This window comes from Pelodiscus sinensis, chromosome 16 (assembly GCF_052426305.1).
Source record: "Pelodiscus sinensis isolate ZL-2025 chromosome 16, ASM5242630v1, whole genome shotgun sequence".
NCBI classification, from domain to species: domain Eukaryota; kingdom Metazoa; phylum Chordata; order Testudines; family Trionychidae; genus Pelodiscus; species Pelodiscus sinensis.
The window spans coordinates 3,572,419-3,581,650 of NC_143067.1; positions in this window are offsets into that span (position 1 = coordinate 3,572,419).

Below are 9,232 nucleotides of genomic sequence, written 5' to 3' on the forward strand. Positions count from 1 at the left end.
CCCCATCCAGCTTCCTCCCCCAAGCCTCAGCCCCACTCCTGGCTCTGGCATCAGGGGGTGGGGGTGTGGCGTGTGACCCTGACACATTTGGGAGCCACTGAGATACCCCCACAGGGGCTCCACGTTCCCTCCCCCCCCCCACGCCCCTTGGGGCACCCAAGCAGGGGCAGGAGGGTGTTTTCCATTCCCCCTGGCACAGCCCCAGTGGTGCAAAGGCTGCAGAGCAAAACCTTTCCTGCCACGTGTGAGGAGAGTCCCTCGGCCCTTCCCAGACGACGCGCTCCCGTCCTGGGCAGGCTGGGCTGCAAATAGTGCCCAGGAAAAGCCTGGCTATGGGCTCGTGCGGAGCCCCCCCAGGCAATGGGAGGGTGGGACTGGCCCTGCGAGGCCAGGAATGCAACCAGGCTGCAGCTGGAGGCTGGGCCATGTTTGATTGGGGATTAAACCCAGCTGGCTCGCCCCAGGCCAGTGAAAGCCGGCAGGCAGCACGCAGGGTGCAGGGCCTAAGGCCGGGTGAGAAGCCAGGAGCTACAGCTGGAGAAGCCAGTGGAGGCCTCCGGGGTATTTGGACTGGAGTTTGGGGGGGGGGGAGAGATCTGCAGGGCCGCTCTGGGCCCTACGTCAGCAGAGAGCCAGAGGACGCAGGACTGCAGCAGCTCACATGGCGGACCCGGATATAAGGGGTAGGAAGGGGCCCTCTGGCAGGGCATCCTAGGAGATGCTACTTGTTACCCAGAGCCGAGGAAGGGACTGGGGGAAGGACGCCTCCTAAAACTGCCAGGAAGGCGCCTAGGGAAGCAGAGACAAGGTGTCGGACAGAGCTGCTTACCCTACAATCCCTGGGCTAGATCCCAGTGCAGAGGCTGGCCCTGGGTTGTTCTCCCCCCCCCCCCCCCCCCCCCCAAGCCGTGGGGAAGGCAATGGTAAAGCCCCTAATGTCTGGGACTGAGGACCGCGCTGAGCCAGGAGAGACACAGGGAAGGCCCCTGGCCCCCAAATCGGGGTCACAGGCATGGCACGAGAGTCTGTTGAGTGCCCTGTTACCCCCAAAGGGGTGGGGTTCAAACCTGACCACCGGCCTCTCTTCTTGCAGCTCAGGCCCCCCGGCAGGAGCGACTGTTGGCAGCGGGGATGAGAGCAGATGGGGCTGCGGCACCGTGCCCAGCCGCGAGGGGCACCTCTACGGCGAGTCTCCCCTTCCGCACGGTGAAACAGCGAGACTTTGATGGCAAGTACCCCGAGCGTGTCACCCCACTGCCTTCTGTCAGGGTTGGGAGACAGGCGCAGATCGGGCTCTTTCAACGCCCCCACCCCAACTCAGATCTGCTCTTGGAAGATCTTCCCTCCTAAAGCAGGGGTGGGGAACTTAAGGCCCGGGGGCTGGATGCAGCCCCTGGCTTGCCTGGATCCAACCCATAGAATTGGGGAGCCCTTGCTGGTGCTCCAGCCCTTCTGCCCTCACTGTCCCCCTGTGGGGCTGGAGCACACCAAACCTACTAGCCTGAGCCTCTCCCAGGCTCTGGTGTGCGAGGGAACTGCTGAACCAGAGGTTCGAGGACTGCCTAGGGGTGTTTTTTTGTGGCGAGGGACTGGGGCTGCGAAGGAGGAAGGCCCGAGACTTAAATGCTCTTAACCAATTACAAACTTTATTAACTACAGTTTGATTATATTAAATCGCTGTCTCTGATTTGTCTTAGCGCAGCATGCAAAAAAATATATAACCAATACAGCAATAATAAAAACTCCTCCCGTAGCCAGTCCCTCTATGGTTATCTTTGAACAGCTGGTGGAGTTCGTCATTAATCTACATATACTTAACAACCTTTAACTATGAAATGCTTAATACGATATAGTAAGCAATACTCACAAGCACAGAAACGATTACGATGCACAGGCACAAAACGACGCGTAGCACGCTCCGGATTCGTACACCCTTTCGTGATTCGGTGGGTGGGAGGCGGCCTTGGGTGATCAACCCCCAGCCCGGCTGGATGATACGTGCCTTCTATTTTTCGATATGGAACCTCCCCGAGCTTAGGGCTCAGGGTGCTTTATGCTATAATTTTGACATCCGGTACCATATTTGGGTTCCTTCCTGTTTGATATGACGTCTGCCTCAAGGCATTGTGGTCAGTGCCTGATGCAGACATGACTGGCACACGTGAAAGCTAGCTATGTTTCTTCTTTCCCTGTTCCAGGTGCTTAACTGGTGTATTATGTATGACAGCTCATTTCCCTTATTCCTATCTTGTCCTGTTTTTAGTGCTCGTTAACCTAACTTTTTTCCCTCCTCTTAGCTTCCTGGCCTAGGTGCTTGGAAGTTCAAGTTCCGTTTACTGAGAACTATGCTGAGCACCCGAGGGAATTCAAGCTGTATCTCTGGATCCGCCTCAGCGGCCTGTGTTTTTCTTGTGAGGGGCGTTTGTGTGGCAGTATGGGCAATACGCGTGAGGCCGTGGTCAAAAGGACCTGCTACGTGACAGGAACTGTGGAGTGTCTTTCTCCTTCTCAATCCAGGGTTTGGTTTTCTTTCTTCTGCTTCTCACTTCTGATTTTGTTTTTCCTGTGGGTCAGCAGCCTCCGACCCCAAAAAAGGCTCCCACCCCTGTACTAAAGGATGGCGTGTGTGAGTGTGTGTGTGGGGGGGTTAATATTTGGACTTGGTCTTCTGGCTATGAAAAGCCAGTGGGGGATTGTACCACTTGTGCTGGTCATCGCACGGAAAACCGAGTGAAAGAAACACTTAGCAGCTCGTCCTGTTCTAGCAATAACACCACATTGCGATTTACCACAACATGGTCCATACAGGGATGTGGTTAAATCCTTCTCTGTGCAGCCCCTGGCAACACTAACTCTCTCCCGACTCGGGTGGAAGTGACGCCTTATTAAACCCCTCTTCGCATTGTAGCCCCCGTCTATCTCCAGGGGCAGCGGGCTGTACGATGGGGTGTGTGGTCCATCTACAACCATCAGAAGGGAGAGACCCTCTGTGCGCCGGGTGCTTTCGCCACTCTGTCTTTCAGCTGGAATACGTCGGCAGCTAGACTCACTCCTAACCCGCTGGCTGGGGTGGCAGATGCATTGGGATCCGTTTTGCACTTGAAGGTGGAAGCGGAAGCAGGTCTGCCGTGGAACAGCCTGGCTCTGAGGAGATCGGGGGGCCGGGCCATACAGTTGCGAATGAAACCTTTGGGCCTCAAACAAGAGGCGCATGAACGGAGGCAGGGAGAAGCCTCCTTGCTCGTGTCAAACGCTAAGGGGGTGTGTTCACTTCGGGGGCAGCTCTTTGAGGGGAAGGTGGCTTTTCAGGGACAGAAAGGGCTCCCTCGAAGGGGCGGGGCCTGGGTTTTGTCCCCTCCCCCGCGATTTCTGCCAGTTTTCATTTCTTTGCTCTTCTGCCTTCAGGCGAGGTAGAACTGGAGTAACCGACAGAGGAGCGGGACTCAAAGGTATTTAGGAGTCGAATTCCTGGGCCAGAAGCCATTCCGCGCCCGCCCTTATGTAAACCGTTTTTGTGCCCTGGAGTAGAATTGTAGTACCGAGGCAGAACAGGGCCACTGACGGGTGGGAGGGGCGGGATAAAGGGGGCAGTTGCTCTGGAGCCAGATGATTTTAAAAGGGCAACAGGAGCTACAGCTGGAGCTCTGGGCCCTTTAAATCATCGCTGGAGTCCCACACAGCATGGTCCGGGCTGGCTAGGGGAGGCTAGCCCCTAACCCCGCCCCTTCTGCCTGAGGCTCCGCCTCCCCCACATTGGCCAGGGCCTAGCAAAGTTTGTCGTGATCTTGAGGCTCAGTTGTTCATGGGGAGCTTGCCTGGCACCCGTCGTGAGATCGCTGGCCCCAGAAAGTGCAGCGGAATATGAAACTCTCTCATACGTTTAAGGAATCGGGAGGGGGGCCTGGTTTTGAAGCAATTCCTTCAACAACAAAACACCAACCAGGGCCCCCGGTCGAGGGTGTGGTCAGGTGCTCACCAAGTCTGAACTGGGATCGCTCTGATTTCCGTGCAGTCAGACAGACATGGGCCAGCCTAGGACCTGGCCCGTTCTCTGGGACGAGATGATGGGTCTGGTGATAAGTTTGGGGAATTGCAGCAGAGTCTGTTTGATCTCATCTGCCCATGTGGCCGTGAATCCCAGAATTGTAATTCAGGAAACTATCAATAACCGATTTCTATCCATTCTTCCTCCCAAACCCCAATTCTCTACTCCGATTATGAGAAAGGGACTCACAAGGCAGAAAAGGAACCTGGCTGGAACGCTAACGAAGCCAGGTGGGGCATTTTTAAGTGGGAATGTGTAGCACTAATTCATGAGGCCGGCTGTCCATGCCTTTAATGACAGGTTAATGGGAGTCTTTTGAGAAATCGCAAGGGAAAAAGAAGTACCGTTCTCTACCGCAAACAGAAACCCAGGGAATTCAATCCCGGAGCAGAATGAGGGGAGAGAGATCAGATTAAAACAAACTTCCGGAAAGGAAAGATTGTCAGAAACTGAGCCTTAAGCACCTGGATTTTTTTTTTTAATTTAGAAAGTGGAGGAGAAGAAGAAAGATCCCAGGAAGGAGGGTTAGGCATTAATTCCGGCAGAGCTAACTTACGGTGGTGCTTTACAATCATATGTGGCTGTAGGAAGGAGCTCTTTATGCTGGGCAATATTGGATTGCCATGAAGGGGTTAACTGGAAGAGGCAGACTTCAGAGGAGTTGGGCGCATTTGGGAGGGGTAATCTGGGAGGGGAGAGGGTTAATCTAACACAATGCCTGGTCATTGAATAAGGGTTTTCCCGGGGGATTCTGCTGGAGCAATGCCACCGATTCAGGGTGTCGCTCCCTGCTTCTTCTTGGGTGTCCCCCGGTGATTCCACACTCACTCTAGTCTCTGCCCGCTTGCCATTCTGATGGCAGCTGGAAAAATGGGGCTCCCTGCTTCTCCCAGGGGCGTGCATGTGCCAGCCAAGCCAAACCTCCTCCAGAACTGCCGGAACTGGGGGCCAAACGCATCCAGGTGAGCCGTCAGGTTCAAAGGAGCAGCCAGGTGGATTGTTTTCCCCCCTTTGACAGTACTGAAGGAGACTTGGCGGCCTTCTCCCTTCCCCCGCTGGTCCGGGGGCAAACTGTGCTGCTCCCAAACGCCTCCCCGGGACTAGACGGTGAGGAGGGGCAGCCAACACTGGATTTTCTGCTCCAGGGGAAACTGAGGCCCATACAATGCCTGGTTCCAGCCTGGAACACACCGCCTACCTGGTGATGGTCCGTGTGAACGACTTCATATTAAAAACGAATAGAGCTTGAACCTCTTTAGTCCAGCACCTTTGGGACCTGACTAGTGCTGAACCCCGGGAGGTCAACACGGTCCAGCAGCGTTACCAGCGCTTCTGCTGCTTACAGGGCTCTGAGAAGATGCTGAAGGGTCAATTAGAGCTAAAGAACAGAACCCTGAGAGCCAGGATTGGTGGCTATAAACAAACTTTATGGGACTGCAAACTTTATCCTAACTGTCAGGGTGGTCAAATATTGGAATAAATTGCCAAGGGAGGTGGTGGAATCTCCCTCTCTGGAGATATTTAAGAACAGGTTAGATAGACATCTGTCAGGGATGGTGTAGACGGAGCTTGATCCTGCCTTGAGGGCGGGGGGCTGGACTCGATGACCTCTCGAGGTCCCTTCCAGTCCTATTATTCTATGATTCTATGAAACGTGGCCACATCCACGCTGAGTGGACACCTGGCTCACTAACTTCATGCTGGACCACGGAGGTAGCTGGGCCACACTGTGCTGGGCTAGAGAGGTTCAGCCTTGGTTTCCAACCTTACTTTTATCTCCTAAACGCTTAAATCAATTTGTGGTTTTCAAAAGGCGGCCGATCCGTGTAGGGGTAAAAAAATAGCAACCTGGTTTTCTTTTGTTGAGGGCGAGCGTCCAGGGAATGAGAGAGGAAAATCGGCCTCCTCCTAGAGTCTGGGGAAGGCAAGAGAGTGGGAAATTTCAGCCTTGGATGCAAGGCGTAGCTGGCAGATAGTGTCACAACAGCGACAGCAGGTGGCACCCCAGAGCTGTGCAAACCATTGAGGAGAAGCGAGGAGGCCTGGGGATGGCTGAGGTAGCGACTGTGCATTAGGGTTTTGCCGCAGCTGAGCAAAGAAATTCAGGGGATCTGTCCATGGGCTTTGTTCCAGGCTTCTCTGACGGTCGTAGTTCCGCGAATACTGTAACGGGACGTGTGTTCCTCCCCCTGCTAGTCTCTGTTCCGCAGCTACTTCCTGGAGCGTCTGACAGCGCCCTGAGCGTCAGCGAGGTATCGCGTCATTTGATTTCTCGCCTCCCGTCGGAGCAGCACTGTCCCGGGCCCCGGCTGCCTTGACCCATTAACGGGAGAGTGGCCGCTGGCTGGGACGGGGTGCCTGCTCCCCACAAAGGAAGTGAAAATGTGGGGGCCTGAGAAGCCAGTTAACCCAGCTGAGGGTAAGTCCTGCCCAAGTCAAGAGAAGCCCCGGCTGGGGAGGAGCTGGGTGGCTCCTAGAAAGGGAGGAAGCCCGGGAGAGGAGGAAGGGGAAGACGGCTGCAGTCTCTCTGGGTACCACAGAGCTCAGAAAGATTCAGAGAAACTCGCTAGTGGAACATACTCTGGTTCCACCTAACCACTGGGGCCCTTCGAACAAGAAACCCAGGAGGGGGCTCTACTGAAGAGGCGTTTTCTCCCCTCTGAGGCAGGCGTTCATGGGATAGAGGAGGGGTGAAGCAGAATCCACAGAGGTGGCCTTGATGGCTCACAGCAATGGAGGATCCAGTCGAGGCAAGGCTGCTGGGAGGTAACTCCTGAGAACCAGCAGGAAAAGCAGGGCTGGGGCGGACCCAGGAGGGATTAAACTCTTCCGCCCGAGGAAGGGGCAGAAATTGCAGTGGTGGGGGGTTTGGCTTTTGAGTTTGGTTGAAGGGGTGTAAGGAAAGTCACTGCTCGGACAGATTGAGATGGAAGAGAACCCCGCTGGGGTGGAAGGCGTCCCCCAATGATTACTGTTGTGTGGGGCATTGATGCCCCAGAAGGGAGAGAGACTAAAATGACCTGGCCAGAGGGGGCAGAGGTCCACGCTGCTCTCCGCAAAGGGCAATAAGGAAAGGCTGCTATGCCATGCGTAACCACTGGGGGAACACCAGCGAGAGTCCATTCTTTTACACTCACGCAATCATTCCTCAGCTAAGCGTCCTCCAGTAACAGGTGGGAAAAATGAACCTTTAACCATCCAATAGCTACACATGCAATTAGCAGTCTCCAGATCTCCCCGTTCTGTAAAAGCCAGGGGAAGGAGTAGCCTTCCCAGCATGGCCTTAATACGTGGGCCATTTCAGAGCGGGGGAAGGAGTGAGTCACGAAGACAAAGAGCTTTTGAAGCAGACAGAAGAAATATTTGTGTGTTCCATTTGGTGGCCCACCCAACATTTTTTATTTAGTCTAGTTTCAGGAATCACTTTCTGTGTGTGTGGAGGGGGGAAGGGGAGGAGGGAGGAAACTTTTTTTTTAAACAAAAATAAAATCAGGATGTTCAGAAAACACGTAAGCAAGACATTTTGACTTTTTAATGCGGCAGTGTAACTGTGCTGGTCTCAGGTTATTAGACAAGTTGGGTGAGGTAATTTCTGGTATTTCTAATCGAATAGGTGGGTCCCATTAAAGAGACTCTTTGATGTTTCCCTTTTGTGTAGGTCAAAACTATTTATCTCATTTGACCCAAATTCACGGATAATTTTGAACAACATAAAAATACATTAAAATACATCAATATGGAAATGCATCTACACAGCACCCTTACCTTGAAATAAGCTATTCAATTTGCACTATGCAAATTGCGTAGCTTATTTCGATGTTATTTCAGTATAGCTCATTTTGAAATTTGGCGCAGTCTACACAGCGCCACATTTTGAAATAAGGCACTATTCCAAAATGTCCCTTATGCAATGAGGTTTATAGAGACATTGGAATAGCTATTTTGGGATACCACAGCTCTGCTGTGTAGACATAGCCTTAATTATGAGCTCTTCTTTCTCCCACAAATCTTCATCTAAAGCTTGATCTACACTAGAGTGCAAGGTTGGCTTAAGATATGCAATTTCAGCTATGTTAATTGCATTGGTGGAGTCAGTATATCTTAAGTCACCCTCCGCGCAGCAGAAGGTCAACAGGAGCAAAGTGATAGAAATGTAGCCGTGTTAGTCTGGGGTAGCTGAAGCAAAATGCAGGACAATGTAGCACTTTAAAGACTAACAAGATGGTTTATTAGATGATGAGCTTTCGTGGGCCAGACCCACTTCTTCCACTATTTGATCTGAGGAAAATAGTCACAACCATATATACCAAAGGATACAATTAAAAAAAATGAACACATATGAAAAGGACAAATCACATTTCAGAACAGGAGGGGGATGCAGGGGCGGGGGGAAAGGAAGGAAGGTAAGTGTCTGTGAATTGATATTAGAGGTGGGGAGAGTGGGATGTCTGTGAGCTAATGGTATTAGAGGTGATAATTGGGGAAGCTATCTTGGTAATGGGTAAGATAGTTTGAGTGTTTGTTCATTCCTTCTTGGAGAGTGTCGAATTTTAACATGAATGACAGTTCAGAGGATTCCCTTTCAAGTGCAGATGTAAAAGGTCTTTGTAGCAGAATGCAGGTGGCTAAGTCATTGAGAGAGTGTCCTTTCTGGTTAAAATGACAAGAAACTGTTTTTTCTTTGTGATCTTGTCTGATATCTGTTTTGTGGGCATTAATCCTTTGGCGAAGTGTCTGAGATGTTTGTCCAATGTACATAGCAGACGGACACTTTCGGCACATGATAGCATAAATTATATTTCTAGGTGCGCAGGAATATGTGTTCTTGATCTTATAACTCACTTGGTTAGGTCCAATAATGGTATCAGCAGAATGAATATGTGGACAAAGCTGGCAACGGGGTTTGTTGCAAGGGAAGGTACCAGGGTTGGTATTAGTGTGGTATGTCCTGTGGTGGTTGGTAAGAATCATCTTGAGGTTAGGTGGTTGTCTATAGGAGACTATGGGTCTGTCTCCCAGAGCCTCTTGGAGTATGGTATCCTGTTCCAGTATAGGCTGTAGTTTATTGATAATGTGTTGGACAGGTTTAAGTTGGGGGTTGTAGGTGATGACTAGTGGTGTTCTATTGTTGGTTTTCTTGGGTCTGTCTTGAAGTAGATGGTTTCTAGGTATTCGTCTGGCTCTTTC